Source organism: Pinus tabuliformis, chromosome 9 (genome assembly GCF_031772625.1).
Source record: "Pinus tabuliformis cultivar Carrire ecotype Pingquan chromosome 9, CPIR1, whole genome shotgun sequence".
Taxonomy (NCBI): Eukaryota; Viridiplantae; Streptophyta; class Pinopsida; order Pinales; family Pinaceae; genus Pinus; species Pinus tabuliformis.
In genome coordinates this window covers 1,285,687,128-1,285,713,901 of record NC_142307.1, presented here as the reverse complement: position 1 = coordinate 1,285,713,901, position 26,774 = coordinate 1,285,687,128, and the positions used below count along the sequence as shown (strand labels likewise).

The 26,774-nt window shown below is 37.6% G+C and overlaps 1 protein-coding gene across 1 annotated transcript in view; it reads left to right on the top strand.

Moving 5' to 3' along the window:
• Nucleotides 1–26,774, top strand: part of LOC149153276 (malonyl-CoA decarboxylase family protein) — a 440,473-nt gene that overhangs the window by 227,491 nt on the left and 186,208 nt on the right. The window lies entirely within an intron of this gene.

Below are 26,774 nucleotides of genomic sequence, written 5' to 3'. Positions count from 1 at the left end.
AAGAGTGCAACATGGTGCAACGCAGTGAGGTGCAGCATGTGGACGAGACGCAACACAATGATAGGTGAAGGAGTCACCTTGGAGAATGAAGTGCATAGCATGGTCATTAGGTCCAGTACTGTGATGATGAGTGTAGCATGGTGCAACACAATGAGGTGCAGCATGTGGACGAGATGCAACACAATGATAGGTGAAGGATTCACCTTGGAGAATCAGTTGAAGCAACATGTCTTCAACTGATCTCATGTAGAGATCTTTGTTGAACTATCGAAGAACATATAAGAAGAATTGATCAAGTGTTTTCCCACATTGGGGTTTGTCCCTGGCTAGCACCACATCTTGTGTCCTCTTGTCTTGGCTTGGCTTCTGCGATTTATGTTTATGTTCTATCTGCACTTTACTTTAACGCTGATGTGATTGCTAATCTAGAGAAGATATCGAGCTAACTGTGAAAATTGAAATAAATTGCTCTAAGCATAGAACATACCTAAAATTAACAAAATTGCAGTGGAGACAGTTCAGTTATGTATCATAGTTATGTATTGTTTGACTTCCATCTCTATGGATTTTCCAACATGGTATCAGAGCTATGGTCAAAGTCAAAGGCAGTTTGAAGAACACGTATACATCCTTGAAGCATTCTTAGATCCCTCAAGGTGACAACACAGTGATATTTCAGTTTTGCCACAAAGAGAAACAATTCGGTCTTTTTAGAATAGGTTCCAAATTATTTCGGTGGTGGCACAATCTCTACATCTCAGTAAAAGCTATACCTCGTTCCACAGTTCAAAGAAAAACTCGCTTAAATCTTAGAAGGACAAGTTCAGATACATCAAAAATGGAGTTCGGATGTCACAAGTTAAGATCTTGGTGATGCAACAAAAGTTCGGATTCCAGTGAGATAGTTTCGGTGCTCCAACGGAGAAGAACAAGATTAGATATTATAGGATGAGGAGGATTCACTGTCACAACATTGAAGGCTTGTTTCTTTGGACAATTTCGGTGGCACCACAGTGAGGAGTTCAGACTACAGAGAGGAGGTCACTACAGGAGCTCATAAATGGTGTTTCGACTACAGTGGAAGACAAACTCAACATTAAAGTGAAGACCTTTTGTGATCGGTGCTGTAACAGAATGAAGTATTTCAATACTACCATAGAGAGGAAGTTTCAATACTCCTACAGTAGGATAAAGATGGTTTTGATGCCTCCACAATGACAAAGATCTTGGACTTGGTACCATTGAAGTGATATGATCTCAGAGATAACAAGTTTGAATAAAACAAAGTTTCGTTGTCATTTCAGGGAGATTGGATAAAGTATAAAAGATGTTCTCTATGCCTCCACAGTTCAACACTCCCAAAGTTCGATGTTATGCTGTCATGCTCTCACAATTTGCTATTATGGTTCCACATTCGATATTATCCTCCATTAGTTCGGTGCTACTTCAATTTGGTGTTATCACAGTCTTCAATTCAGTGTTATCATAGTAAAGAAAATTTAGTCATCACAGGCCTGAAGGACCAAAGTATAAGGCACCTTAATGAACTCATAAAGAATCCGAAGTCTGTCCTATGGAAGATGAAATTGATAATCCAAGGAACCAAGTATTGTTACTACAACAAGTCTAATAAGTCATCAAATTAAAGAAGCATGCAATCACAAGGTACATATGTTCACGAGTTTTTAGATTTGCACTATATTTAATATTCAATGATTCTTGCTTATGGCTAGACTAGGATGAAGATTGTAATCCCTAGATATCTTACATACTTATTTTCTAGGGTTTACATGTAATCTATAATGTCAAATAAATGGGGTCCTACTAATGTTTGAAAGAGTGAACAACCTATCATAAGATTCCCTCCTTGATTATGTAGAAGATCTAACTTAAGAAAATTAAATTATGTCTTTGGTATCACATGTTGTGGTTGTATGTACTACAAGTATAAAAGATGATGGCTTAATACAAAGAAAACACTCGAGGAATCCTTACCAGGTTCGCCAAGGAACATCTGTAGGTATGTCTCAAACTATACACCTTACTAGATTCTCTTAAAATATGATCATCTTATTTTTTGAAATTTGCATTACATTACTAACGTCATTATGTCTAGCTTTCTTGAATCATAGAGATTATTGTTTAGGGTGATTCATCTCTCGATAAATCTAAACCCCCCTTATATTCTTAACTTATTTTATAGAACCCTAGACAGGTTCTCTGGAAAACCCTAACCTAAGGGTATGGTGACAATGTGTAAAACCCTAGCCTGCTTAGGGTTATTGTGAAATGTTACTTGAAGTTTTTGTTGATCATGTCATGTTTGGGATTTCGGTATGATCATAAAATCTTAACTTTTTATGGTTGAATGATGTTATTCTGAGATCCCGAACCTTTGAAATTTTGAAATAGTAGGGTTTTCTTTGCTATGAACCCTAGATCTTTAGGGTTTAGTTGGGTCTATAAGCGAAACCCTTGTTATGTATTTAGAATCCTAGGAATGAAACCCTAGGTATGTGTCCATTGGTTGAAACCCTAGCTTGGTCTAGGATGGTATATGTCTAACATTGCCTGACATATCATGTGCTTATGATATATTGATGAGTTCCTAGATATATGTGTTGACTTAAGTGTTAATAGTCATGAGTCCTAGGGTTTGGAAACAAGCCCTAGTCAAAGTCTGATGTTCTAGATGATGTTGTTTTGTAGATCTAGGGTTTACATCAAACTCTATTAGATGCTAGTCATGATGTTAATTACACTGTGATTGGTTTTGATTGTTGGAGCTCATGTATAAAAATCTAGGGTTTACATAGTAGGAAGTCTAAAATATGAAATTTGATAGTTGTTAGATGTATTAATCTGATTTGTCTCTAGGGTTTGCTATATGAAAGATTGTGTCATGTCATTGAAAGAATATTGAAACCCTAGATATAATGAGTTTGATATCTTGATGAGTTGTGGTTGTGATTTAGGGTTTGTAACTAAACCCGTGCAAGAAATTGAAGTATAGTCTCTTGCTGAATATGTCTAATGCTTCTGTTGTTATAAGTTTTTGATATGTCTAACTTCATGCTTCTATAGTTTTGGTTGTACTTGTATCAAAGTTGTGCAGGTACACAATCTTCAAGGTGATGAGGATGATCGAAAGAAAAATTGATGTGATAAGCATGATATGACGTGAATGATAACTCCGATGACGAAAAGAAGAAGCAAATCTCCCTAGGTTAAGAGGGAGCCCAGATAGAAGAGATCTCCTTGAGTTTAAGAGGGAGCTTGAATAAAGGAAATCTCCTAGAGAGCATAGTTTTGATTGGAGAATGAATTTTGAAGGATATGTTGATGTATGCGAATATGAATAGAAAAAAAATTCAGTTGATAGGCTTACCGTGTTGAGAAGCAACATCAGGAAAACCTCAAAGGTTTGTGTTTATGAATATGTGAAAGTATATTATTGATTGGGGTTGTGTTTGTATAGGTAAATCTCTCGAAGGTTTTGATAACATGCTGGTTACCGATCAATTTGATCAGGAGCGATTTGTGGACCTTGATTTGACGGATCAAGGGGTGTTGAGGCTTTGTGAGTGAAGCATTGCCTGGGAGGACATCTGGTTGACACTTTGTATTGATGTCTAGGTCTCGAAATTGGAAAGGTGGCGTTGGTCATTGAGCTCTGACACACACCTGGATTTTTGGGTTGATGGTTAGCAAGTAAGCCTGATGGTACCTAGAGTGGCTGAAAGCTTGAGTCCATCTTAGTCCCACCTGGATAGATTGCCCTGGTCAGGAATCTAGTTCGTGGCATTGCGGTGCCTAAATTGTTGAGAGACCAATGGATAGATTGCCCTGGTCAGGAATCTAGTCTGTTGCATTGCGGTGCCTAAACTTCTTCATTGATGATGTGTTGAGATCTTCCATGTACCTCTTTGATTATATGTGAATATGAATACCTCCCTAGTTAAGAGGGAGTGTTGGAAAATGTAACTAGGTTCGGTTTTCATTATTGTACTCGAGTCAAACATTTGTCAAAAGAAAAGCAAAAATAATTTTATTTTATTTGACTTATTAAAGCGTGGGTTTCATGCTTGGGCATTTGTATTAGGTCAATCCTCAATTGTAGGCTTTAGGGTGTTGTCAAATTCAATTTGTTTATTGGTTAAAAGACTTCTCCATCATCAAGTTAGCCTCCTCAATGACTCCTTCAAGTCAGCCTCAAAGGAATAGTCATAAAATGATTCATGTCAGCCTACAACAAACACACAAGTCTTCATACTTTCATGTTGGCTAATTAATGATGGTCGAACAACTATAAATATATGTGTAGGGGCTTCACTCAAAAGCACATAACATAGCTCGCATTTCAGAGCATCCTTTTCGGTGATCACAGATTCAGGTAAGGATTTTAGAGAGCATGTTTCGGTGGTACAACAGACATCACAAGTTCGCATTTCAGAGCACAAATTTCGGTGATATGACAGAGATTACTAGGTTGGATTTCAGAAGGTTGCGTTGAAGTTTGGGTTTAGTTCAGCTATGTATCACAGTGAATGCAAATTGCAGTGGAGACAATTCAGTTATGTAACACAGTGACTCAATGTTATTTCTATCATAGTTTCGGTGATACCACAGTAATCACACTTCGATTATATTACAGTGATGTACTTCGGTTCTATCTTATTGCTACCCCAATGATGTTGATTTGTGGTACCATCAGATGTGCTCTAGCCATGAAAATTGGTGGAGAGGCTAAAGCACATGAGATCTCCAAGACCCAGAAATGGTTTGGTGAAATTGCACTCGGTTAGAGAGATATTAAAATAATTAATATTTTTAATGGGGTTCCTAAGTATAAACTGAGGAAAATTAAAATATTAATGGGTATTAATATAAAATTGGGTGAGAAGGTTCTAAATGACATGGATCAAGCCAAATCTAATCCTAGCTGTTGATTAAAGACTTAATCTCGGCCGCTGAAGACTCAATAGGAAAAGTATAAGAGGCTTGAGGGTCAATTGGAGATACACCAAGATTGATCAGTCAGTTCGATTTTCTAGAGTAGGGCTTGCTGAGAAAATTCGAACAAGTCATCTGTTGCAGCGAGGGGCAGTGAGTACATAGTAGAGAGGCAGAGATAGTGCTAGAGGGTTAGCGCAGTGTCTGAACAGGTTGACGCAAAGGCAGCTAGAGCTAAGCAGAGGCAGCAAGAGCCACACAGAGGTAGCTAGAGACTGCGCAGAGGCTGAGGAGCCTGCGTGGGTGATGCAGAAGGCCAGAGAGTTGATGTAGAGAGGCAAAAGGCTAACGCAAAGGGTTCAGGAGCCACGCTGAGGCTAGCAGGGTTGACGCAGAGCCTAGGAGAAGCACCGAAAGGATTTTCGTGGGGCAGACTAGCTGAATATCTGTCTCCGAGAAGAGGTATTATTGTCATGTAACAATCTTTGTTGGGTGAGCCAGTTCGGCACCCTAGTTGTACTCAAGAAATATGCATAATAATAAAACCCTCAGAACTGCTGCGCCAATTTTCCCGTATTGGGTTTTTCCGGGGACGATTGTCCAAAAATAACAGTGTCCCTTGTGTGTTTGTCTAGTATTTCAGTTGCTGATCTGTATATGAGTTAAGGTTGCATTTGTGTTTATTTTAAGGATTTATATGTATAAATAACTTGTTAATGGAATAAACTAGTAGGTGAAATAAACCAAATAATGCAATAGGGATTTCTAATGGGTTAGACTTAGAAATTTCAGCAGATGTAAACTCGATGCTACAGTGATAAGTTTAGTGTCATTGCAAGGATCAAAGTATGAAGAAGAATGAAAAGGTTGACTTGATGGATGGAGGTAGTCTTGAGTCTAAGTTGTAAAGGTCTTGGTCATCTCATCTTGAATCTACTAAAGGAAGAATTTGTGTCTGGGTTTTTCCCTCGAGGGGGGTTTTGCCCTAGCAATGTGCCTACATCTTGTGTTCTATTCTATTTGTTGCTTGGCATTAATCTTGATGATAAGAAAAGATAATTAAGAGATCTAATAATAATAATGAAAACATCACAAGTTAATGTCATTAAGAGGAAAATTGTTTGACTGCCATCTATATGGATTTTCCAACACGAAGAGAGAGGGTGGTGTTGGTCTTGGAGCTTTGACCTTGGATACACACCTAGATCCTTGGGTTGATGTTTAGTAAGTAAGCTTGATGGTACTGTTACTGATCTGAAATGATCATAAACTAAAAACTGATGTAGAATTGATTAACCATTAATGATTTGAATGATAGCTCAAAGCATGGAAATCGAGGAAACTGCTTGAGAATAAGACTTTACGATAGCTGATTAAACATAAAATCGATGCATAACAAAAATGAAAATAGTAAAAACACAGTTATACCAGACAACAAAATTGATGACGGAGTTCGTCCCTGATGGACTATGCCTTTGGGTCTACTTTCAAGATGGGCGACCGTTTTTATTAGGAATGAGAAGAAGGTGTTGATTACACAAAGATTTGATTAGTTTGAATGTGCACATAGGCACCTCTGATCACTGTCATCAGATAACTCTCTGAACTAGCTTTCCAATGCTTCTTACGGTTTCCAAAACCGACCCCGGATGCTCCTGTAACACTGAAAACAAAACCGCCTATGTCCTCCAGAATCTGCATACAAAAGTCAAAAACCACTCTCCAATCTCTTCAAAGAAACAAATCCGCCTTTTAAAGGCCTCCAGGTTCATGAAAACATCCTTGGTTGAATTCACGATGGATTTGGTTGCTCCTGGATGAGTTTGGGAACTCGGTCTGGTTGTTTTTTGCCACCTACGATAAGTTACTTGGTCATCGCATTAGTTTGAAAACAAACTGAACCATAAAAACCCATAAATAACATTATGATAAGCCATAACTGCAGGCGATCATGCTAACCGGGCGGAGGCTAACTGCTTCCATGTGAATGTCGGGCAATCGATTGCAAACCTGCCACCTAGCGGCTTATCCTGGCTGTTACGGCTACCGTTACTCTGATGGTTGCCATGTGTACACCTCCGACGCGGTTTCTGTTAGCAGGTAGCCTAAAGTCCACCAACGGCTAACATTCCTTCTGTTCACATGAACGGCCACGGTCTCCGTTGCAGTTAAGAACTGGCGGTTAACCTTGTCTCTGGTCACATACAATGGTTTCTAATAGAGTTTGATGTTGCGGTGACTCCGCGGTTCTAAAACCCTGACGGTTAACCTTGTCTTTGGTCACATACACCACGGTTCCGTTGCGGTCTAAGCACGCAGTTAGGAATTGTGTATTGTAATCGCATTTGTTTGTAATGTTTACAAAGGCCAAGAGTTACAAGGTTTGAACTTAGGACTTTAGGTTTCAGTACATGGTTTGGATTTAATACAATAGGTTTTTAGAGTTAGGTTTAATGCGATAGTTAGGGTTCTAGGACTTAGGCATAGGTTTGAATTTGTAATGTTGTTAGAATACGATGATTAGATTTAGGGTTAGATTGAGCTTAGGCTTAGGGTTTTATGATTTCTTTTAAAAACCCATGTACAACGGATTGTCACAATGTAACGATACCAAAAGCATATTGTTGACACAAGAGCATTTACGACGACACCCTAAATCCTAAGAAGGCGAATCATGTTGAACCTTTACAACGAACGACACCCATGTCGACACATCAAACCTCTGTAATGGATGACACAACTATGTCGACACCAAATCTTGCGAGTCGAACAACAAGACACATGTCGTTGACCAATCCTGGCGGAACTGTCGATGAACATAAGTCGACAGCGAGGTACAAGCCCACATCAACTGAGTGCCATGAAAACCATAAACATTACCTGAACAACTTGATCCATAACCAAGACTGTTGAACTGTTGAAGCTGAACTGAAGTGACGACAACACTGAACATTGATGACGACACCTGAACACCTGTACAGCTGAATCAACAGAATCCCCCTGGATCATTCTTGTCCACTTGAAAGCTTTTGGACCACAAAAGTTTGACTAAACAATTAGTCGATGAGGGTAGAACTCCCTCTCTTTCCATCTTGACCTGACGATGTACCAATACATTCGATCAATCACCTGCAAGTGATGGCTCGGATGATGCTGACCATGGTGCTTTTCGAGTTGGTGTTTCATCTATCTACAGTATGAACAACTTGCGACGACGGGCAAACAACCTGTTATCAACATGGCAATTGAATTCTTTCCACGAAGAATCATGAGTTAGTGATTCACAATCTTTGAAAACAATCTCTACTGGATGTTGTTTAATACCCTCAACATGTATAAACAATCTATTTTGCGGAATGAAAGAGACAATCAAAGATACTTTTGACATCAAACCAGCTACTTGAATTGACATACTTTCCTGATGCTTGATTACTAAGTGAACTTGCTACAATGAACCTATCCAACTGTAAGGTGAAATTTGCTGCAACTTAGTTTGATTCTGAAAGTATTGAATTAGTTGTTGATTTGTTTGAATCACTTTTCCTTCATTTATTACATGATGTTTCCATTGATTAGCACTTTCCTCTGATGCATAAATTTCCCTTAGACACTTTGACACTGCTTTAGAAAAGGCTTTGATATGAAAACAAATAGGTTTCCTCTCCACTTGAAAAGAGGTTTCCAAACTGTTCGAGACATGACATGGCGACACAATACAAGAGAAATCGAACACTGACTTTCCCCAATACTGACCTGTATCCCTGCAACTGTTAAGTTCCAAACTTAAATTGATTTGATTCATTCTGACATTAGGAAGAGGAGATTTAGGCACAAACTGTAACTCATGTTGTAATCCCTGCTTATGAATAAGATGTTTGGTTTTACATAGAACTGAACAAGTTTCTATCTCTTTAATCAAACCATCTTTAAGCTGAGTTGCATAACTTAAACAAGAATCATGTTGATTGTTATGTTGATCCTTTATACACATGATTACAAACCGCTTGTTTGAACTTATTAATCGCTTCATTTGATTAACATTAACTGAATTCAGGTCATTTTTGTTTTGATGTGCCCTGACAAAAAATTCAACCCCATCTTTCTTAAGGTGATATTTATGTTCTCTCCTGTAAAATACTGCGTCACGATCATAAAGATAAGGACTTCCTAAGACAACTCCACATATGTCTACTGGAACCACATTAGATTCCACTTCATCAATGTAATTAGCTGTTATGGAAAATCTTAATCGACACTGTTTGGTTACTTTTATCTGAGTTGATTTATTTAGCCATCCTAATGGGTAAGGTCTTGGATGATTCTGTGTTTCCAAAACCAAACTTTTAACTAAATATTCAGAGATTAAATTTGCCTGTGATCCACTATCAGACATTGTGTCTATCTTTGTATGCTTAGAAGTTATCCTTATGTTAAACAATTCAACTCTTTTATCCTCACATGGAGGATTTATGTTTGAAGAAGATGCAATAGTTTTCGAACTTGAACCAGTATCAGAAGTTTTACCTGTCGTAACCATGGCGGTTATCCTCCTTTCATCACCTGAATCTAAACCTAGATCTTGCTGGACTGCTGCAATGGCCTTCTTTTCATCCTTCTCCTTAAGGAACTTTTTGGGCTTAAGTTCTGGATGAAGTTTCTAGCACTTCGATTCATCATGACCGATTCTCTGGCAATGAGAACAAGTACGTCTTTCCTTCTGAATAATCGCTGATTTCTTTCTCTTCGAATTGTTCTTCCCTTTACTGTCACTAGAATCTTTGAATTACAACTCTTTGGATGACTGATGAAAACTTGAATGGTCTATCACCTGATTCAATATGTATGGCTTGAACACACACCTCATCAAAATCATCAGGATTAAACATCAATAAAGTATGCTACAAATACGAATGTAAACTGTCGATGTATTTTAACAAAGTTTCATGTGTATCCAATGAAATACCAAGCGCCAATTCTTTCTTTCTGAACTCCTGAGTAAACTCCTGAACACTTTTCCCTTTACCTTGCCTCAGATGCTGCCAATCAATAACAACTTGTTGCATGTATCCTAAAGGATAGAACTGTTTCCTAAGAGCTTTTAAAAACTTAGACCATGACGAGATGACTTTTCCTTTACGCTTTACATTTATCTGAGTTTTACTTTCCCACCAGATTAAAATTGTTCCCCCCATTCTAATTGTAGCTAACTGAATTTTAGTTTTATCGCTAGAAATGCTCTGAATGCGACAATACACTTCTAACTGCTTAATCTAGTTATCTAGCTTTTCAGGATTCATTTCGCCATCATAAACAGGTAACTCAAATTTAACATCAAGTTTCAAAAGAGATGTTTTCTTGGGTTTCTTTTCTGTTTCGGATTTTGCACTGGAAGAAGAAGAAGAAGAAGAAGATGATGGAGATGATGGAGGTGAAGGTGGTTTATCAGTCTTCGCTTTACCTTTGTCCTTCTTCGATGGCTTTGAAGAAAAAGCTGCATCTCTCACCTTCTTGTCTTTGTACAATTCTCCCTACATTTGCTGCATGGTTAAGAATGCTTGTTGAAACTGTTCTTCACTCATCTTAGTTTCGATGTTTTCACCTGCATCAGGTCCTGACATGGTTGATTTATGAACGAATTTTCACTTTCCAATCTCTGGATCGATCTGCTCAAGGATTTGTTCTCGTTGCGACTTTGACCTAGTTAACATTCAATGGCAAATTCTACAAACGCAACCGGCTTTGATACCAAATTATATGATTTGAAATGATCATAAACTAAAAACTGATGTAGAATTTATTAACCATTAATGATTTGAATGTTAGCTCAAAGCACAGAAATCGAGGAAACTACTTGAGAAGAAGACTTTACGACAGCTGATTAAACATAAAATCGATGCATAACAGAAATGAAAACAGTAAAAACACAGTTATACCAGACAACAAAATTGATGACGAAGTTCATCCCTGATGGACTACGTCTTCGGGTCCGCTTTCAAGATGGGCGACCGTTTTTATTAAGAATGAGAAGAAGGTGTTGATTACACAGAGATTTGATTAGTCTGAATGTGCACGTAGGCACTTCTGATCACTATCATCAGATAGCTCTCGAAACCAGCTTTCCAACGCTTCTTACGGTTTCCAAAACCGACCACGGATGCTCCCGTAACACTGAAAACAAAACCGCATATGTCCTCCAGAATTTGCATACAAAAGTAAAAAACCACTCTCTAATCTCTTCAAAGAAACAAATCCGCCTTTTAAAGGCCTCCAGGTTCATGAAAACCTCCTTCGTTGAATTCAAGATGGATTGGTTGCTCCAGGATGAGTTTGGGAACTCGGTCTGGTTGTTTTTTGCCACCTAGGGTAAGTTACTTGGTCATCGCATTAGTTTGAAAACAAACTGAACCGTAAAAACCCATAAATAACATTATGATAAGCCATAACCGCAGGCGGCCAGGCTAATCGGGTGGAGGCTAACTGCTTCCATGTGAACGCCGGGCGGTTGACTGCAAACCTGCCACCTAGCGGCTTATCCCAACTGTTACAGCTACCATTACTCCGACGGTTGCCATGTGTACACCTTCGACGTGGTTTCCGTTAGTAGGTAGCCTGAAGTCCGCCAACGGCTAACACTTCGTCTGTTCACATGAACGACCACCGTCTCCGCTGCGGTTAAGAACTGGCGGTTAACCCTAACCCCTCTTCTTCGGTCACATGCAACGGTTTTCGATAGAGTTTGATGCTGCGGCGACTCTGCGGTTCTGAAACCTCGATGGTTAACCTTGTCTCTGGTCACATACACGACGGTTTCGCTGCGTCTAAGCATGCAGTTAGGAACTGTGTATTGTATTTGCATTTGTTTGTAACGTTTACAAAGGCCAAGAGTTACAAGGTTTGAACTTAGGACTTTAGGTTTCAATACATCGTTTGGATTTAATGCAATAGGTTTTCAGAGTTAGGTTTAATGCGATAGTTAGGGTTCTAGGACTTAGGCATAGGTTTGAATTTGTAATGTTGTGATAATATGATGCTTAGATTTAGGGTTAGATTGAGCTTAGGCTTAGGGTTTTATGATTTCTTTTAAAAACTCATGTACAACGGATTGTCACAATGTGACATACCAAAAGCATATTGCTGACACGAGCATTTACGACGACACCCTAAATCTTGAGAAGGCGAACCATATCGAACCTTTGCAACGAACGACACCCATGTCGACACATCGAACCTTTGTAATGGACAACACAACCATGTCGACACCAAATCTTGCGAGTCGAATGACAAGACACATGTTGTTGACCAATCTTGGCGGAATTGTCGATGAACATAAGTCGACAGCCAGGTACAAACCCACATCAATTGAGTGCCATGAAAACCATAAACATTACCTGAACAACCTGATCCATAACCAAGACTGTCGAACTATCGAAGCTGAACTGAAGTGACGATGACACTGAACACTGATGACGACACTTGAACACCTGTACAACTGAATCAACGGAATCCTCCTGGATTAGTTACCCACCACCTGTGGGTAGTGTATATGGGAGAAAATTAGTCGATAGCCAACAACCCCTTGTAGCCACCAGATAGCTCGATGTGCCATTTTCTCCACCACTTGAGCAAGCCATGTGGTCCCTCGCCCATCTGTTATGAATGCATGTTTGAAAATTGGCCTCTCGATCTCAAAGGTATGACCTTTCGTTGATTTAGTTGATTAATTTTGTTTACTTTTCATGGACACTTTTGGGCATGGATTGGTGGAGGGGAATTTGGTGGAAAAAGTGAGCTAGGTCTGTGCTTTTGTCTCCCCTACCCGATTTTGTGTTTAGCCTTCTATACTAGTTCCGTGGGAACTCCTTTACTGGCCACTAGCTTTAGGATTGGCACTACATGAGAAATCCCGATTTTGGTTGTATGGTTCTGCTTCCTAACACCATATACATCGCCCCTTTCCGCTCATTTTGACCCCTTTCATCATTTTTCCCATCCGGGTCCACATGTGTCCACTAGGTCCAAATAGGCTTAGCCTCCCCCTCCCCTTGTCCACACCTTGGGTCTGGCTTGGAACGATGCCCAAAGGTTGATGCAGCTAAAAAGAAAAGAAAAAGCATAGTTTGGCCACTTTCAACAGGAAATGTACCACAAAATGCAAAAGATGGTTGGGATATACAAATTTAACACGTGGGAAAAAGCCAAACATGAGCTCTACACCTTTTTCATGGCCATCACCCTGGTTCCTATGAGCCCCCTCCATCATTAAGGAACCCATGATTGTCCCAACCCCTGGTGGGCAATAAACTACTCCACCTTAAGAGGGTATCCACTGCTATATATTACACAACATGCTCTCATCCCTTGGAGCCCTGAGCAGTTATGAAGGAAAATCTATCAAATGAAAAAAACATATGAAGAAAGGTGGAAAAACAAAGGCCGGGGTAACTCATGTACAACAATTTGCTCCCTCCCACATCCATATACCCAGGTGTGGGCTTCCCTTATTATAACTACCCTTGTACCATAACATGTGACCTGGATGATTCCCCTGATCCCCACTCCATTTGATCACTTTATCATTTGCCACCTACCACTTGAAGGATGTATCATGAACATGTCACCCCCTTTAAAGGATGAAACCACCTAATAGGATCCTTGGGTAACCCCCCCTTATTGAGCTTGGAGACACTTGTACATGCCAAAACCCATTATGGAAGGGCATGCCACCATGAAATGCCCCATTGATTCCATGATTTGTATACTCTTTTACTTGATTGTGCAAATGATTTGTTGTATTGGAGTGCAAGGGGACACACTAGATCTTATGCAAGATTGCAGGGGGGTCTCTATTTGGGGCTTGGTCTTTCTATACGAGGTCCTAGCCCGAGTGCCGCACTTGTAGGGTGAGCGTTGAGAGCCATGGGCCTCCACCATAGCAAAGATTACTTCATGGATCCCCAACACTGCCCATTGATTACTCTTGTTCCATCTTTTGAATGAGGATGATGCACTTGGTTCACTATGCCCAACCGACTCCACACTTGCACCATACACTTGGCAGATGTTCCAAGATTCAAAGGATGTCTCCTGCTATAGAGGGATGGCTTATATCATCATCCTAGCCTTTACAGATGGTCTACATGCATTGTCGATCCTTTTGAATATGTCTTTGTGCCCCCACACACACTTGGGAGCACCACATGTTCTTGCTTGGAAAACAAGGGGCAACCCCTTATCCACTATGTTGGGAGTCTAGTTTTACATCATGACACCCTTTGGACTTCATTAGACCTTCTCAAAAGGCCCAACGACTCACTTTATTGATCATTCGACCCTTTTGAGAGACTTATTATTGTATTATTGAGTTATCTTGGTGGGCTTGTCATTAAGGGATGTTATTATTGCACATTATTTAATTTTAGGGGCATTATTAGTCCAAATTTGGCCATTCGAATTCATTAGAGATTGTATAAATAGATGAGAGGTGATTTATTCTCTCATCATCACTTGGATTGGGTTATTAGCTCTTGTGAGATTTTCGCTATCCCTTTTGGAGGACGGGTTTGATGATATGGATGAATTTTGATGTTTGGATCTATCTCTCTTGTCTTGGCTTTTCATTATTCGCATAATATGATGATTGGATATACTCTTTTGTACATGTAAGTGCTCTTTTCATGCTTATTCTTGTTATTTACTTTTGTCACATGAATGTTGCTGGGATTTTCGCTATACAAGTCTGAAATTTACTACTTTTCTATACGAATTGGTGGAAATTGTGATGTTTTATAACATTGCATCATGTCATGGGCCATGTATGAATGGGTGAATGTTCGTAGAGATAATTTGTGCTAAATACATCTCAATAAGTCATCAATTATTACGAAGAAGCTGCTCTCATGCCCTAATGCCACGTGAAGTTGTTTGAAAGCCTCTTTGAAAGGGTGAATTGTTTCCGAACATTAAAATTGTAAGAACCTTGATTGTAATTTTTTTTTTAATACCAGAACATGAAAATTTGAATACTGAATTTGAAAGATTAATCTAATGAATACCAACCTGTCTACTATGCTGCAAATTTGTCTGCTCCGTTGTAAATTTGTATGCTCTGCCGCAAATTTGTCTGCTCTGCTGTAATTCGTCTGCTCTGCTGCAAATTTGTCTACTTTGTTGTAATTCTTGTCCGATTATGTTACTAAAATGGCCAAAACCTCCCTGCCGAACTGGGTACAACCTAGGTACTCAGTCTCAGAAAGCTTTCCAATTGAAGCAATCTGATTCCCCCGTGCCCAAAAACTCCAGTATAATCAAGACTCAAGTTCCCTTCATAGCTGTACTACAATATCCAAAAATTGTTCTCAACTCTGCTTTCCTCCCCAAAAATGGTTTTTCCCCCCTCCTTTTATTTCCTCATCCACCGCCTTCTTTTCATCTCCGTGTCAATATTTTGGTTACGTGTAACTTTTATGAAATCAAATCTCATTTGATTTCGTTGATTTTTATTTGGATACATAGTTTTGATTTAATAAAGTTTATTTATTATTTTAATGAATTAATTAAATTTATAATTTTAATTAATTTATATTATAATTTTATTAATTTTATATTGTAAATTTTAATTTGTAATTTAAAATTAACATTTTTCGCTAGTTTTAAGGATTTATCATATATATGATACTCTGGTGAGGTATTAATTTATTACCTTAATTTATATCTCCTCCTGTAGTAACTAGTTTACACATGGTGCAATACATGCGGGTCAATGCATACGTAGCTATCATATGGAGGTGTCGTATGTATGCTAATACTCGTATTTTATTTTTAGGCGGGTCATTACATACATCCCTCTTTCCAAAAACTTCATCCCGAGGTTAGGGTTTATAAAATATATTAGTGATTAATGAGAGTATATAAGTCCTTATATTTCAAGATTGAATTTGTTTTATATGGGTATTTAAAATTTTTATTTTCTTAAATATTTTAAGATTTTACAACTATAATATTCATGTCCTGCCCCGGTTGATTCTTCAAGCTACTTTAGAATCATCTTATCCTTCCTAATCTCTTCTGCTTCCATCCTATCCGTCCTCTACTAGAGTGTGCCATGGTGTCAGCTATATTGATTAACCATTCATAGACTCTCAGGAGTATCAATGTTGATTATATCAACGCCATTGCCCAGTAGGCATCTAGCAGGCAGCATCACACATCTAGGGGAGTGTGATTCGCACAGTCCTCCCATGACTCCAGGTTTTGGAGGATAAACGGTGGGCAATACCTCCACCCCTCCTAGTGGAATCTGAGTTAACGCTCTTTCATGGAAGTTTATTGAGTCTTAATCATACTGAAGTTTTTGTCATCACGTGGCCGTTTTGGTAACAATACTAGCTACAACAAAAACACTTGTCCATATATTATAACATGTGCATCAGTATATACATAAAATAAACAATTTCTGTATAGCTCATACATGTTATCTCTAGTACAACATATTTGGTCATGTCCTGCTCATGTTATCGACTTTCATATTGAAATTGTAATCATTCTTTTATTTCTATCTCATTAATTATATCGATATGCGTAAATGAAGCAAAATTTATAATATCTTAATTTCTATCATAATTCATGATTTAAATTTTATAGCAAGATTAATCAAATATTAAACTTTACTTTGGTATCTATAATTCAGTAAGGTTAATTTGAATAACATATTTCATCTTGGTATCCACGTACTAGTAGAATAACATATTATAAAAATTCATGTTTATATGTGATCATTCCAAAATGGCTTTGAGTATCTGATTTAAAGTAAAGTAAATATATACAAAATATGGCTTAAAGTTCTTCAAAATTAACACAAGTTGGGGTATTTTTGACATATGATTTCCGTATCTTCTCAAGTAGTCGATTCAGGGCTATATTTGTCCCACTGGACCTTAACTTGGTCTACCATACGATTCCTGAGCTGTCAAACCCTACGTTCACGTATACGTAATGGTTCGACCAATATGATTCCCTTGTCCAATACCTGCAGTTCCTTCCATTGAAGGTTATGAGATTTGTTAGCTATGTAATGTCTTAATACAAATACATGAAATACATTATGGACTTTATGCAAGTGAGGTGGCAGTGCCAGACGATAGGCAACATGTCCAACTCTTTCCATGACTTTATATGGTCCGATAAATCGGGTTGACAACTTTGTTCCTTTTCTGAATCGGAAAGTGATTTTATTTGGTTTGATGCGGACGAAAACCTGATCCTCTACTTCATACTTCCTGTCAGTTCTGTGGGTATCAACATAACTCTTTTGTCTATCCTGTGCTTCTTTTAACCATTGTCTAATTTGTTTTACCTGTTCCTCCATCTCTTGGATTAATTCTGGCCCTACTATCACCCGATCTTCTAACCCGTCCCAGCTTAACGGTGTTCTGCAAGGTTTGCCGTAAAATGCTTCAAATGGAGGCATTCCGATTGAACTGTGGGAACTATTATTGTATGCAAATTCGACCAAGGATAAGTACATTTCCCAGTGTGACTGCTAATCCATCACATACATCCTCAACATATCTTCTAGTACTTGATTTACTCTTTTTGTTTACCTATCAGTTTTAGGATGATAAGTTGTATTTAAATTTAGTTGAGTTTCCAACGCTGATTGCATGCAAGTCCAAAATCTTGAAGTGAATTGCGAGTCTTTATCTGATATAATCTTTTTAGGTATTCCATGAAATCTGATAATTTCATTTATAAATACTCGAGCCACATCAGCGACTTCGTAAGTATTTCTTACGGGAATGAAATGGGTGCTTTTCGTTAATTTATCCACTACCACAAGAATAGCATTGTGTCTTTGTGAAGTAAGAGGTAGCTCAGTGATTGAATCCATAGAAATGATTTCCCATTTGGTCATAGGAATGTCATGAGATTGCAAGTGCTGGATGACAATGATCAACTTTTACTTGTTGACATTCAAGACATTTTGCAACGAATTGAATGATATCGCGCTTCATGCCCGACCAGAAGAAGAGTTTCTTGGTATCAGTATACATTTTCTTTACTCCGGGATGTGCACAATATACTGCTTTGTGGGCTTCCTTAAGAATGGTGTCTCAGAGATCCCCGTTATCAGAAATATACATCCTTTTATAAAATCGTAAGATTCGATCATATTCTAGTTCATATCCCTCAAACTTAGGTTCTTTTGGCTTTTTACTATCAAGACTAGATCTTATCTTTAAATACCAGCTATCTCTTATGAGATGTTTTAGTACTCATTGCCTTAAGTTTACTTTGATAGGTATGAGGGAAAATATTCGAGGTCTTTTGCTTAAAGCATCTACCACTACGTTCTCTTTTCCTTTAATGTATGATATTCCAAAGTCATATTCACTTAGGAATTCACTCCATCGTCGTTGTCTAGCATTCAAGTCTCTTTGGGTGAACAAATACTGAAGACTTTGATGGTCGCTTTTAAGCATAAAGCTTCGCCCTACTAGATAGTGTCTCTATATCTTTAAAGCTAGTATTACAACGGCTAACTTTAAATCATGAGTGGCGTAATGTTCTTCATGAGGTTTTAACTTTCTTGAGGCATATGCTATTACTCCTCTATCCTGCATTAATACTGCACCTAACCCATGTTTGGATGCATCAGTACATACAGTAAAATCTTTGTCCATATCAGGGACTCTTAAGATTGGTGCACCGGTCAACAGTCTTTTGAGTTCAAAGAATGCTTTATTACATTCCTCAGTCCATTCATACTTAACACCCTTACGTTGAAGAGTTGTAATTGGCTTTGCAATTTTGGAGAACCCTTCCACAAATCTTTGGTAGTAGTCGGCTAAACCCATAAAGCTTCACGCTTCATGTGCATTTTTTGGTATTGGCCATTCCATGATTGCTTTTACCTTCTCTGGATCTACTGAGATTCCTTCACCAGATATGATATGACCTAAGTAATCAATCTTTTCCTTAAAGAAAGAACTCTTGGATAACTTTCCATATCACTGGTGTTTTCTGAGGCAGGATAATACTATCCATAAATGATCTTCATATTCTTTCGCATTCTTGGAGTAGACGAGAATATCATCTAAGAAAACTGGTACAAATTGATCAAGAAATTTGCGGAAAACGCTGTTCATAAGGTTCATGAAAACTACTAGTGCATTAGTCAACCCAAATGGTACCACAGTAAATTCATAATGCCCAAAGCGTGTTCGGAATGCAGTCTTAGAAATATTGTTTTCCGAAGTCCTTAGCTGATGATAGCCTGATCGTAAATCAATTTTTGACAAGACAACAACTCCTTTCATTTGGTCGAAGAGGTCATCAATTCGAGGCATGGGATACCGATTCTTTACTGTAGCTCGATTCAAGTCTCGGTAGTCTATGCATAATCTTAAGGAACCATCTTTCTTCTTGACAAAAATTACAGGAGCACCCCAAGGTGATATACTGGGTCGAATGTGTCCTATATCCAGTAGTTCCTTCAATTTAATTTGCAATTCTTGAAGTTCTGGAGCTGTCATTCTATAAGGTGTTTTAGAAATCGGTTGAGTACCAGGTTTCAATTCTATTGTGACATCTCGCTCTCTCTCAGGGGGTAATCCTGATAGTTCCTTTGGAAATACATGCTAACACCGGATATTGTTCTAAGGATAGTTCTTTTTCTTTGCTTACTTCTTGAATTGTGTATGCTTGACAACCTTTCCTTAAGAAACGCTTCATTTTCATTACTGATATGTAACGTAAAGATACTTTTCTCTTGATACCTTGAATTTAGATCGCCTCTCCTTCATCATTTATACCTAGAATTTTTTTCCATAACAGTCTACCCAAGCTTGATGAGCTTCTAACCAATCTATACCTATGACAAGATCATAAGTTCCTAGGGTTGTGACATAAACTTTCAATTTAGTCGAACAGACCCCTAGATCAATTTTGCATTGTTCCACACTTAAGTCTATGGATTGGAGTTCTCCTGAGGCCATTTCTACCTGTCTGAAATTATTTTGTTTGCGAGTTGCCAACCCACATTTATTTAATGCATATGACAAAATGAAACTATCTGTGGCACAAGTATCAAATAAGATTTTGAATTTTATACCATCAATAATACTTGAGGATTCCACTACAGTGGATTGATATGTTGCTTGATTGTTGTTGACTATTGCATGGATTCTATGATTGCCTTGGGTATTTGGTTTTGGTTATTTTCCTGTCCTATGCAATATACTTGATGAAGTTTCTGGACAATCACGTTGAAAATGCAGTCCTCCACATCCCCAACAATTAACTTGGGTCGGTCCTCTTCAATCATATTGTGAGTTTCTAGATAAAGAGCTTCGCCCTCTCATGCCACTTCCCCTCGTATTTCTTCCTCTATTAGCAGTTCCAAGAGATTTCCATGGACTTGTGTTTGATGATTCAGCGGCTATAGTATTAAGTGTCATGGGAGCTCTTTCTCCTACACTTCTTGGGGTAAATTTATTACCATAAGGTGGTGGTCTTGAGCTGCTTCCCCTGAAGAAATTTCGGGGAGTATTTCATGGAAACCTTGATTGTAGAGGTTCTGTTGGCCTGACATCCTTTTTGATTCCTAGATGCTCTTCTGCATAACGACCACATTCTACCGCCTCGGCTATTAATGATGGCTTCCACAACCTAACCAAGGTCCTGATGCGAGGGTTTGACCCAAATATGAAGCGTTCAACTTGACATTCATCAAAATCTAAGTAGTGAATGTATTTCACAAGCTCCATAAACCTTATTTCATATTCTTCCACTGTTTTATTAACTTGAATTAATGTATGAAAGGCCCCGACTTGTTGTTCTTGAAAATATGGAAGTAAATACTTAGCACAAAATCTTTCCTCGAACAATTCCCAAGGGACATTATCCATTGTGAGGTGTAGTTGTTTTTCCAAATTTTCCCACCAAATCAAGGCACTTTCCTTTAATTGAAATACGACAATTGTTGTTTTTGAAGAAGAAGAGTACTCTCTTAGTTTAAAACATCTGTTCATTCCTTCTAACCATGCCTCAGCACATTCTCCAACTCGTCCTCCAGAAAATTCCAGGAGTTCAATTTTATGTAGCTCCCTAGAAATATCTTCCTTTGATCTTTTATACTCAGAATTTTTTGGTTCCGCTAAATTGGTTTCTAAGGGTTGAGGTTGCTCTTCTTTGGTCTTAGCCATTGTCGACCCTTTTAATGTTTCCAATAAGGCTTCCAATGAGTGCATTATCACGGTCAATTTTGATGTTGGAGCAATTGGTGTTGGTGATGGTCTCGCTGGAGGCGATGGTGATGATGACGGTGGTGGTGTTAATGACAATGATGTTGCCTGATCACGTCGTCGTCGCTGATATGTCCTTACCATCGTAGTGTTCCCTGTATACATAATAAATTTGTGAAAATTTGAAATATATTTTCAGATTTAACATATAATTTCAAATTTACAAACGAGTATAGTTTTTTTGCTATTTTTACCTGCTAGGCAAGTCCTATTAATACCACAGTCAAAGAGGGTGGTCTCGTGACCTCCTTGTCCTAATGCAGGGTATTCTATCATAATATGTAATAATACTTATACTAATGCATTTTTTTTTAACATAATCTCAAATATTATGTTTTCAAAAATTATAACCTTTAAAATTTTCATAAAATTATGACTATAGAAATTATAGCCTTAATTTTTTATTTTTTTAAAAAGAAAATTATTACCACTTCATACTTCTTAGTCATATAGCCTAATGCTTATTTTATTTATTTTATAAAATTTAAATTATAGAAATTAAAACATATAATAATTAAATATGACTAAATAGTAATTTTTTTTTTTTTAATATGGTGGAGCCCTATATTTAAAATAACATCTCTGGGCACCAATCCCGTTTATGAGTGGAATATTGGGCTTCGAATTGGTTATAGGTACCAGAACCTCTGCCCCCAAACGTAATGAATGAGTCGATGATTCATTAACACGATAGTTTATATCGTGACTTATAGTCTTCAACGCAAGAGTCCACGGGGCATGTTATCCATTACGCTTCAGATAATCTACCGATCTCACGCAATAATTTAGCACGCCACCATTTAGTTGGGCGGGTGTCGAATATCTTGCCTCGTATTTACTTGTAAACTCTAAAGCCCACTCTGCATATAAAATCGACCCCAGTTTATGCAATGAGGAATTATTTTATAAGTTTTTGCGTAGGATAGCGGTGGATTAGCATATGGTATGCGATGCGGTCTTATTTAAATTAGGTGATGTATATATTAGACTTACTTCTGTCAGGCTAAGGAGTGCGCGCAGTGAACCCAGGCATATCACACACCAATGGCAGACACCCTTTTATTGCAAAAGAATTCAAAAAATTTTCGAATTCAGGGGTTTCAGTTACAGGGCTGACAATCAACTTAAATATTGGCATGGAGTACTGGACTATGTCAGCTCCAACACCAATTTCTGCTATATGAGGGAGACATCCTGGTGCTCCATTGACAGCAGGACTGGTTTCTTCTGCCCTGAACATGTCACTTATTGAACATCCTGATAGTCTTCCTACAGAAATTTGGGCTCACAGTTCTCAATGCAAATATTTCATCATGTGATGTTTTCGCAACATTCTCTCTTCGAAATGAAAATTGTATAGAGTAACCAGCGATGCCCTGAGAACTTATTTTCTTCAGTTGGGCTTCTGAAAACTAAAAATAAAATAAAATAAACTTCGGTGACACTCAACGATAGCCCTCTGTCTGAGCATATAAATGATACACCAACCAAAATTTCTTCGGTAAACTCTAAGAGTTTCTCCTTCATTTCGTTTTCACATTTATATATATGAATTGTTAGTAATATCAACATCGGTTGCATATCTTTTGCGCGAGTCGTTGGCATAATGTTCCGGCCTTGACCTTATATAACATATAAATTTATATATAAGTTTATATTATAATTGACCCCGGTAAACTTTACCGGATAGAACTTGGATTACTTATGTAGGTTAATTCGTAATTGACCCAGGTAAAAACAAAAATTTCAGTGTTGATAATAGCGTAGAAGAGCTTAAAGGTTTTGTTCGTCAGTCATATAAGAGCAACGTGAGGAACTGTTCTTTGGAATAATTGGCCGGAGAAAGTCATTTTTGTCATGATTGACATCTACCTACCATTAAACCAAAACTTGTATTATGTATCTTTCGCGTAACTGTCAAACAACCTGAGGTCGATAATTTTAAGTAATTCCCTATTTTAGCTTAGAGGGAGCAATCCATCTGTGTTTTAATTAGTCAAGTTTTCAAAACCAAATTTAATATTGTTTCTAATCATATTGAAAAATGAAATAAATTTGCGTAATTATAGCTAGCGGAATTGACGAGCTTTCATACTACAGTCCAACAATATAGTGTTTGAAAATTGGAGCCATGGGCTTGTATGGCTAGACTCCATTCCCAGTTTAACACCATAACTTACCATTATCTTTTGCGTAATATATTTTTACTGCTTCCTCGGTTTACAAATTCTGTGGACTATGACTCCACTACTTTCTAATTTCTTCTCATATATAGTCATATGTAGTCTATAATTCTTATCTATTATGACTGTAACCTTAATTTCGAAAATAATACTGATTACAGTATTTATATTTCTTATTTATTATGACTATAACCTTATTTTAACAGGTCTGAGAGTTTAAATTGCTCTGATACCAAAATGTAATAACCCTGATTGTAAATTTTTTTTTTTTAATACCAGAACATGAAAATTTGAATACTGAATTTGAAAGATTAATCTAATGAATACCAACCTGTCTGCTCTGCTACAAAATTGTCTGCACTGCTGCAAACTTGTCTTCTCTGCTACAAATTTGTCTGCTCTGCTGTAATTCTTGTCTGATTATGTTACTAAAACGGCCAAAACCTCCCTGCCGAAACGGGTACAACCTAGGTACTCAGTCTCAGAAAGCTTTCCAATTGAAGCAATCTGATTCCCCTGTGCCCAAAAACTCTAGTATAATCAAGACTCAAGTTCCCTTCATAGCTGTACTATAGTATCCAAAAATTGTTCTCAACTCTGCTTTCCTCCGTAAAAATTCCCCCCCAAAAATGGTTTTTCCTCCCTTCTTTTATTTCCTCATCCACCGCCTTCTTCTCATCTCCGTGTCAATATTTTGGTTACGTGTAACTTTTATGAAATCAAATCTCATTTGATTTCGTTGATTTTTATTTGGATACGTAGTTTTGATTTAATAAAGTTTATTTATTATTTTAATGAATTAATTAAATTTATAATTTTAATTAATTTATATTATTATTTTATTAATTTTAAATTGTAAATTTTAATTTGTAATTTAAAATTAACATTTTCTGTTGGTTTTAAGGATTTATCATATATATGATACTCTGGTAAGGTATTAATTCATTACCTTAATTTATATCTCCTCCTGTAGTAACTAGTTTACATATAGTGTGATACATGTGGGTCCATGCATACATAGCTATCGTATGGAGGTCTCATATGTATGCTAATACTCGTATTTTATTTATAGGCGGGTCATTACAAAAATCTCCTTGATTCCATCTCTCCCAAAGGACAAGGCACTAATCCTCCATAGGTGGTCACTTTCAAAGCTTATTTCTCTCACCTCTCCTTCTCTCTCTAGGCCTAGCCTCCATAGGTCACCTAGGGCATCAATTATCTCACATTCTAGCCATCAAAAGACTTTGATCTCTTGTCCTCTATTGTGCTAGGGTTTTCTCTAGAGGCTCTCCAAATTTCGCAATATTTCGACAATGGAATCTCGAGATATTGTAAGCCCTAGCCCAAGAATCGTCTCTTGCACTAGGTTTCCCTTGGCTAGTGACCTCATTTGGATCATTGCATTCTATTCTATGAAGATTTGTCCATTGAACCTCTTCTCTTCTACAATTAGGTGAAGCCCATTCTTGAGTGATCAATTCCACCTCTTTGACCTAATTTTGAGTCCACTTGGTCCCATGTGATCCCACAACTTTATAACTCTGACTCCACAATGATCACACAAAGACCAAGTCTCCATAAGGGTTTCTAGGCTTAGGAATCATATTTTCAAGATACATTCCCAAGCCCCAGCCAATTTCCCACTTCCTCTTCTTTTTGTTGATTTCTTGGTTGCTTGTGTTGAAGAGTAGCATGGAATCCCTTTGAAAAAGGTCTACTATTATGCTCTGTTCTTCTCTCCATGAAAACGATATTGTCAAGGAACCAACCTGCATACTGTTGTACTGGTTCAGGAAGAGTGCTGATTGCTTGATAAAACTCCATCATTCACTATTAATCCCGTCTGGCTGGCAGGATGCGCAACTCTGATACCACTGTAATATCCCTTTTAAGTAAATTTGAATGGATTTTGGAACACTGTAAGGCCCTGTCACATTAATTCCTAAATAATCCAATAGCACTTAAATTTCTCTCAAGGACATTTTGACAAACAGTTTGCTTGTGAACAATTTTACAAACAATTTGCAATAGTGCTTAGCATATAGTGAATGAAGATCCCAACTCAATACTTTGCAACTTAAAGTATACATCACCAACAATTTTATTAAGAGAATTCAAGGGAATTACATGCACAATCAATGAGAGAACCTGGAATCTGCAACTAACACAATCAGAGTGCAATATCTCAAGTTGCCGAAAGAGAGAATGGGACCACTATAATGATAAACACTGGAAATGCACAGTGTGAATGAGTAAAGACTATGATGAAGTACACTGCTATACAGAATTTTCCTCCTCATTTAGACTGCCGTAACTGGATCCCCTTAAATCAATTCAGCTGCCTATCCACGATGGGTATGATCCACTGCTCAAGAAAGATAGAGACCCACTGCTACAAGTGATTCTGCTATGCTCAATTCCACCGAGCAATTGAGGCATGCTTCCCAGTGCATATCTGTTCTAAGGGTTGATTGTGTGTGCTTGCATGTATATATGAACCCATGTATGTCTGTGTCTGTATGTGCGTAATCATGTCTATTTCTATGTTTCTATGCAAATGCACATGTTTCTATCCAGGAAATGGGAAGACAAAACAGTCTTGAATTTACAGGAAATCAAGAAATCAAAATTGAAGTTGAGAAGTCCGTGTACATTTATTTGTTTGTCTGTGTTTATAAACCCATAAATATATGTACAGACACACAGATACATGCACACAGACTTTTAAACTTCAATTTTTATTTCTTCATTTTCCTGGATATTCAAGATTGTTAAGATTTCTCTTTCCATTTTCTGTATATTTCAATAATTATTGTCCCTGTTGTTCTATCACGAAATTTGACAAGGGCCATCTATATTTTCTTGTTTTGCCCTTAGATCTTGCTCAATATCTTCAATGTTTTGATTTCAGTACAACTCTGCATGCAGTGATTCTGTTTTAGTGTATGAAGCCATGCTAAAGGGTTAAAGGAAGTTACATTGGGAAATCCAGAGGCAACATGGCTTGGCCAATTGCTTGAAATTGCATTAACTGTGACATCTTTTACAAATTCTAGGTTTCCTTTGTTCTATGCAACTCAGGCTTGCTTTGTACTCTGATTGAGTTCTCCATTCCTCTATGTTACAGCATGCACTGGTTTTTTTCTAAATTATAAAATGATAATATAAGGTTTGGATGCTTCTTTTTCTGCAATAGCATGGTGTTTCTTATTCTTCATCCTCTAATTTTCTCTTAGAAAATCTAGATCTTTACATCTATCCAAAGGACTTCTCTTGGGTTATGTTCATTTTTCTTAGCTCTCAAATTATTTTGATTTTGCTCCTTGCTATTCAT